Here is an 8460-nt window from a genome sequence, read left to right as displayed (position 1 = left end):
AGACATGTCAAATTGAATCTTGGGCATGGGCATGAAAGAACAAGCCTTCGGTCTTAGAAATCTCAAAATTGATCCTAGGAATGACAAAATAAACTTGGGCATGTCAAATTTAATCATGGGCACGAGCATGAAAGTACAAGCCTACGGTATTGAGCATCTCAAAATTGATCCTAGGCATGTCAAATTTAAACTTGGGCATACCAAATTGAATGTTGGGCATTGGCATGAAAGCACAAACTATGGTCTTGGACATATCAAAATCAATCCTAGGCATGTCAAATTTAAACTTGGGCATATAAATTTTAATCTTGGGCATGGGCATGAAATCACAAGCCTACGGTCTTGGGTATCTCAAAATTGATCATAGGCATGTCACATTTAAACTTGGTCATGTCAGATTGAATCTCGGGCATGGGTATGAGAGAACAAGCCTACGGTCTTAGGAATGTCAAAATTGATCTTAGGCATGTCAAATTTAAACTTGGGCATGTCAAATTTAAACTTGGGCATGGGCATGAAATAACAAGCCTACGGTCTTGGGCGTCTCTAAATTGATCTTAGGTATGTCAAATTGAATATTGGGCATGGGCATGAAAGAGCAAGCCTACGATCTTAGGAATCTCAAAATTGATCATCGGCATGTCAAAATTAAACTTGGGCATGTCAAATTGAATCTTGGGCATGGGCATGAAAGAACAACCCTACGGTCTTAGGAATCTCAAAATTGATCCTAGGCATGTCAAATATAAACTTGGGCATGTCAAATTTAATCATGGGCATGGGCATGGAAGTACAAGCCTATGGTATTGGGCTTCTCAAAATTGATCCTAGGAATGTCAAATTTAAATTTGGGAATATCCAATTGAATGTTGGTCATGGGCATGACCCTATGGTCTTGGGCATCTCAAAATTGATCTTAGGCATGTCAAAGTTAAACTTGGGCATATAAATTTTCATCTTTGGCATGGGCATGAAAGCACAACACTACGGTATTGGGCATCTCAAAATTGCTCCTAGGCATGTAAAATTTAAACTTGGGCATGTCAAATAAAATCTTGGGCATGGGAATGAAAGCACAACACTGTGGTCATGGGCATCTCAAAATTGATCATAGGCATGTCAAATTTAAACTTGGGCATGTCAAACAAAATCTTGGGCATGGGCATGAAAGCACAACCCTATGGTCTTGGGCATCCAAAAATTGATCCTAGGCATGCCAAAATTAAACTTGGGCATGTCAAATAAAATCTTGGGCATGGGCATGAAAGCACAACACTGCGGTCTTGGGCATCTCAAATTTTGTCATAGGCATGTCAAATTGAATCTTGGGCATGGGAATGAAATAACAAGCCTAAGGTCTTAGGAATATCAAAATTGATCTTAGGCATGTCAATTTGAATCTTGGGCATGGGCATGAAAGAACAAGCCTACGGTCTTAGGAATCTCAAAATCGATCCTAGGCATGTCAAATTTAAACTTGGGCATGTCAAATTTAATCATGGGCATGGGCATGAAAGTACAAGCCTATGGTATTGGGTATCTCTAAATTGATCCTAGGCATGTCAAATTTAAACTTGGGTATATCAAATTAAATTTTGGGCATGGGCATGAAAGCACAACCTACGGTCTTGGGCATCTCAAAATTAATCCAAGTCATGTCAAATTTAAACTTGGGCATATAAATTTTTTTCTCGGGAATGGGCATGAAAGCACAAACCTACGGTCTTGGGCATCTCAAAATTGATCTTAGGCAAGTCACATTTAAACTTAGGCATGTCATATTGAATCTTGGGCATGGGTATGAGAGCAAAAGCCTACGGTCTTAGGAATGTCAAAATTGATCTTAGGCATGTCAAATTTAAACTTGGAATGTTAAATAGAATCTTGAGAATGGGCACGAAATAACAAGCATATGGTCTTGGGCATCTCTACATTGATCTTAGGCATGTCAAATTGAATCTTGGGCATGGGCATGAAAGAACAAGCCTACGGTCTTATGAATCTCAAAATTGATAAAAGGCATGTCAAAATTAAACTTGGGCATGTCAAATTGAATCTTGGGCATGGGCATGAAAGAAAAAGCCTACGGTCTTAGGAATTTCAAAATTGATCCTAGGCATGTCAAATATAAACTTGGGCATGTAAAATTTAATCATGGGCATGGGCATGAAAGTACAATCCTACGGTATTGGGCATTTCAAAATTGATCCTAGGCATGTCAAATTTAAACTTGGGCTTATCAAATTTAATGTTGGGTGTAGATGGGGAAAAACGAGCCGCCGGTTTTTTGGGGAAGTGGAGAGTCGAGCGTGCTGTCGAGACTCCTCAGCCGGGAAAAATGTTAATCCTCACACAGATGCACCTCTGCAAAGGGGGTGCTTGGATTCGGGAAATAAATCGGTATGACTCCGGTCTAAACCAAGACAATGGTCGTTCCAGAGTCAATTCATTCGCAGAGAGGGAGATGGGTTGATCTGTAAGATGGAAGCTGAGAGTTGTGTGGGATCAGTGATGATCAAGGATTGTGGGTGTGTTGAAGGTTTCTGCAATATTGCTGAACTGCTGAAGTAGAGTTCTGTGAATAATTTTATATCGAGTTGTTGACGGATAATGATGATAATCGATAATCGATGATTGATGATATTCGATTGATCCTCCCTGATGTCCTTGATTTAAACTTATTTATATTGCAAGAATGATGTACCAATGATCCCTGTGAGTGTGACGGTTTCTTGAGTGAAAGAGTGGGAGATCGTGGTAAAGTCAGTTCCATGTCGTGTGGAGACTTGACTGATCGTGCACCCATTACTTTGCTAACTCCTTCCACCGTTTACACGACTTACGCATATTTCTCATTGTGGATGAATCCACGTGCCGTAGACCGCCAAACCAAAACCCTGAGTGATATCCCCCATTTGTGACGTGATTGATATTTCACGAATCGTGGAGTCTGCAAGGCAGACGTGTATTAGTTGGTCAGTTGTTGACTGATTTAGACTGTGAGTCTAATTTTGTTGAATCGAGCATAAGTGGTGAATGCTCGGCGATTCATGGATTGAATATGTAGTTCTCTGAGATGTCAATGAATTACTGACTAGATACTGAGCAAGTATTGCTCAACTCGACGAATTTCCGAATATTGAGAGTTTGTCGAGCAATTGAGCAAGTATTGCTCAATTCGACGAATTTGATAATTTTGCTGTGCAACTGAGCAAGTGTTGCTCAATTCACCAAAACACCAAATATTGATAATTTGACGTGCAATTGAGCAAGTGTTGCTCAATTCGACAAACTGCTGATGAATTACCGAACATTGATGGTTGGATCAATATTCGAGCAACTGAGAAAGTATTGCTCAATTCAAAGAATTATTTATTGGTGCCGTGACCCAATAAAATATTAATCAAAAATATTGGTGAATTACCGAATATTATTAGTTTGGATGTTGATTGCTGAATCAACATAATTTTGTGTTTGAATTTGCTCAGAATGGTGATTCGTGGAGCGTTTCTTCGAAACCCTAATTTTTTGTTCAATCCTTCAACAATTGGTGAATTGCTGAAAATTGGTCATGAGTGAAGAGGGACCGACCACATGGGATGATGAGCTTCCATGTGATTCCCAGTGCTCGAGTGAGCACGCACCAGGGTTCTCAGTTTGAGAGTTGGTGAAAGAACGATGATTAAATGCAGGTTTCATCATTTATTGAAATATTGTTGGATTCAGCATTAGGTGACAAACCTAGGTATGAGAGATGAGGACCGACCAAGAGAGCATGGGACCGGCTCTTGGTGGTCACGGGACCAGTTGTTGGTCATTTGAAGAGTTCTCCAGTTGGTTGGAGAGAGTTCGGGCCTAGTATGAGTCAACAAATAAGGTCAGAATTATGAAAACATGTGGGACCGGCTTTGTGCAAGCCCTAGGAATGACTCTGATCGGTCATAGAGGCATGCACGTGTTGTCGTGGTGTCCGTGTTTCCATACTGAGAGTTTCAGTATTTTCTGATGCGCGTTCGAGCAACATAGTGAACTTTCAGAAGAGTTTCATCTTGACTGAGAATTCTCGATTTTTGTTGGAATGAGCATGTTTGCCCCAATTCATCAATATTTTGAAAATACTAAAAGAAAAGTGTTTTAATATTAAAACTTCCGTGAGAGTCGTAGCCAGTCGTGCTACTGTTGGCTGTTTGGTTTTTCGTGAGTTGACATATTTGAATATGGAGAAATCAATGATTTTGCTCAAACCCAGGAGTTTCATGAATTGGGGAAAATAATAATTATGCAAGATAGGGATTGCAAGGTGTGGCACCGACCATGGCTAGGGAATGGCCGGACGACTAGGTTGCTCGCCCCCGCACACCTTTTCCCTATTTTATTATTTTTCATGAATCCCTGAAATTATGGAGAATCCTGAAGTTTATGGAGAATCCACAGTTTTTTTTTTGAAACGGAGGAGTTTTCGTGAGATGGGGAATAATAATTATAAAAGGCTAAGGTTTTTAGGTGTGGGACCGGCCACGGCTTAGGCAATGTGCCGCCGGTTAGGTTTTTCCCAGTCCGCGCACACCTCTCCTTATTTTTATAATAATATTATTTTCGTGAATCCGCCAAGTTTGGAATTCACGAGTTTTTGCAAAAACAAAAGTTGCTAAAACCAAGAGTTTATTGATTTCACGATAATAACAAAAAATAAAGGAAAATAATGGGAGAGGCACGAGCCGACCATGGCTAGGCCCCCGCCTCTTGTGTGCCCGGCCTTCGCCTCTTATTATTTTATTAATATTCATTGTTTTCTCTTGTTTTGCGAAGGATTCCTCCATCATTATTTCATATTTGTTTTTTGGACAGCTCTTTCGTGCATCTCCTGGTGCTCATCGTGCATCATTGTCGAGTACACTCGCACCATTTTTGTGGGGCTTACTTAGTGATAGTCCAGATTCCCGGTTGTTGGGTATTTATTACTGATTTATGGAATTCAGTGGAGAATAATTCATGAATATTGAGTAATAAGATGAGTAGTTATTTTATTATCAATCCATAAAATCAGCAGTGGATTGGATTATGGATTCAGAATAATAAAATGATAATTTCATCACCATCTCATGGAATCGCAGATTTAACCATAAAATCGGAGTAATTAAATAAGTGGTGATATTACCATTTCATGAGATCAGCCATGGATTCGACCATGAAATCGCAGTAACATCTATTACCATTTCATGAGATCGGCCGTGGATTCGATCATGAAATCGGAGTAATACATTTATCTATTACCATTTCGATCATGAAATAGGAGTAATGAGATAAGATAGATTATCTTCTAGGAATTCAGTGGTGAATATGACCTAGAATTTAATCTCTTGCGTATAGTCAGTAAATCAGCAAGCGTTGCTAATGTCCCGAAGACGTTTTGCCCTCTCAACATTTCATGTATGGAGGAACGCCTGAGTCTATGCACGGGTCTCTCTACATAGTTAGGAACAGTGAGTATCACCATCCTGAAGACATTATTGCTCTCAATCTTACGGAGAACCGCCAAATTGTTCTTCTATGTAGAGGAAAATTCCTCTATGTAGTCAGGGAACAGTGAGTGTCACCGGTATTCTGAAGGCGTTAAGCTCTCAATCTTACGGAGAACCTCCCAATTACGTTATTCTACATAGAGGCTATGATGAAATACCCGGTGTCGAACGCTCCGGAGAGGCCTTTCGAGCGACATGTGCATCATACTTCGTAAAACACGAATCATCACATGGATCTCTAAATCCGTGTCAGAAACATGCAGTATCATGATTTTATGGTTTTGACCTTTGTTGAAAATCCACCATCTACATTAAGTCCCCTGCTTAGTGAGGAACAGTCATGTTCCGCAGTAAGCATTAAATGGTGATTTTCAGTCGACGAGATCAGTGGTTGAACTCAGTCTACAAAGGTAGTTTCAGAATCCTTGATTTACCCCAATTATGTCATGTACGAGCAAATGCACAGATGAGAACCCTGATAGTAAGATAGAGTGTCATCCCGTGAGCGTGGAGAGATGAGTCACTGCTGATTTGGTCGGTTGAAAGTCCAGTTTTGGTCAGTTCAGCGTTTACGGGCTCGGCCCAAAAAAGGAAATCCTTGTTTTAGGAACAGACGTTCGTTCGTTAATTTAAGAAACAAACAAAATAGATCTGAGTCTAATGACATAAAATTTTGTCTATGAGCTTTCATGAAAACCAAAATTTTATTTTTTAAATATGTGAGATTTCACAAAGTGTATAAATCCTCATTTCAAGGTGGATGCTCGTACGAGAGAAAAGTTTTTTTTTTTTGAATAGACGTGTGTCTGTTAGTAATAAAATTTTGTCTATGATCTTTCATGAAAATTTTTATTTTTGAAAATATACTCTCGTTTCAAAGACGGATGCTCACGAGAGGGACCAAGAAAGTACATATTTTCAAAGTTACATGGGTTCACGTTATATATTTTTGTGAAATCAATGTTTTGATTTTGAACAACTATTGGAAGTAGACAATTATTCACGGTGAAACAATATCTGTATGTGAGTTTTCGCAATTGTAGAATGGACGTCTGTCCAGTTTTCGAAAAACCAGTGGATGTTCACTCAGTAAAATTTACGTGGGTTGTTCACGGTTTTATGAAAATCAATTTATGATTTTTGAGCAATTGCTGAAAACAAACAATTGTATGTGTGATGAAATAATGTATATATGATTTTGGTGATTTTATAGTGTATGCACACATGTAGAAAGTCAACGAATGTTCACATGAAAGGTTATGTGAACTATTCATAGTTTCATGAAAAGTCAGGTGCTGACTTTAAATAATGAATTTTGCTCGTCTAGGCAAGTTTGAAGAAGAGAGCAAGTTTTTCGAGGGTTTTACGTTATTATCACTAAGTTCGTGAAACCATAAATAGGTAAGAGTTAAGGATTACCATTTTTGTTGCGTGTTTGTTATTGGTATATCCATGACTCCGTGTCTTTCTCCTCAGATAATGGTGACTTATGGTTACAATCACTCTTCTGGCTCTTCCGGGAACACTCCAAAAATATTAAGTCAAATATGAAGACTTCTGCAGATGCTCATGCCGAGGTGAATCATCCTTTCAGAGACGCTGGAAGGCTGACACATTGTATGTCTCTCGATCATCAGGGAGTCATCCCTTATCAGAGAAGCACCGCCGACTTTAGCAGGTGAGACCATCGACTGAAGATGAAGTTCGGCTTTGTGTTGATGGTGTAGCTCCTGATTCAGATGTGGAAAAATTTCGTCATAATTCGTCATCACAAGATTCAGAAGTTAGGTCTTCATTGAAATTGTTGTAGAATCCTCATCCGATGTCGGAATTTCGCGATCTACCCATGTATCCTCATGCCCAGAAAATTTCCAAGATTTAACAGAGAAGCTTTTCGGCTTTTGAGCACTTCTAAGGGCCGAAATTGGTGAAACAGTAAACTTTTAGGAGGTTTTCAGGAAATTTTCAGCTTGTATGTTTTCCAATGTTTTGGCTACATCTCTTTGCTCGTTTCTCCGACTGCTGTGAATTTTGGATATGTTGTAGAGGACATCCATGCGAAGAGAATGGTATATGACCCATACCTAGATTCTTCACCGATTGCTACCAGTTAGCCGTCTTATACAGGGAAGCGTAAAATTATCTTAGACGGGATTGTTGTAAAAACACTCTTGTTGTGCCTTTAGACCATTCGCTTGTGTCTTGAACGGTTGGTGAAGGATTTTGATGTTATTGATTCATTTGAGATCAGAACCCCTTGATTGATACATGAGCATGGTGCTTGCAGCACCATCTTGTTTCTGTTAGTCGTAGAAACATCACTTCTGAAATCTTGGTCACGGGACCATAACTAAGGTTTCTCTCAAGAGGGTTTATGTAATGACCATGATTGCATGTCCCGGTGGCAGCATTCCTTTTATGATCAGTACATGAGAGTCTGGTGTCATGAGTCTCGGACTGTGAGACTTATCGCCATGATCAGTGGACCGTCAGTTTCCAGTATTTTGTTCCCTTCTTCTGGCGAGACCTAGATAGAGGACCCAGGTAGAAAACTTAATGTAAAGACCTAGGTGGTCGAAGTTGGAGGTACCTTGATGAAGGACTTAGCGGAATGACCCGGTGGACACCAATCGACTGTGGAAGTCATGAATCCAGTCTAAGAATTGTTGCTTGCATGTTGTATGCTCTGGAAGCTGTAGGAACCTCATACGATGTCGGAATTCGATGCTTGACCCCAACTTTTGAAGCTAAGAGACTGAGTTATCACATAAGAAAATAATCACTCAATTTGGAGTTGCAAAGGTCAGCCAATGAAGCATGCACATTTGTAATCTGTAATCCCGTACAAATTTTTCAGATTTTATAGACCTGACGGTAAAGGCCATATCTTTCAGATCGTATGTCTGATTGATGCGCCCTTTTGGTATGTTGTAGAAGA

This window comes from Papaver somniferum, chromosome 8 (assembly GCF_003573695.1).
Source record: "Papaver somniferum cultivar HN1 chromosome 8, ASM357369v1, whole genome shotgun sequence".
Classification (NCBI taxonomy): Eukaryota; Viridiplantae; Streptophyta; class Magnoliopsida; order Ranunculales; family Papaveraceae; genus Papaver; species Papaver somniferum.
Note: the sequence above shows the minus strand (reverse complement) of the source record.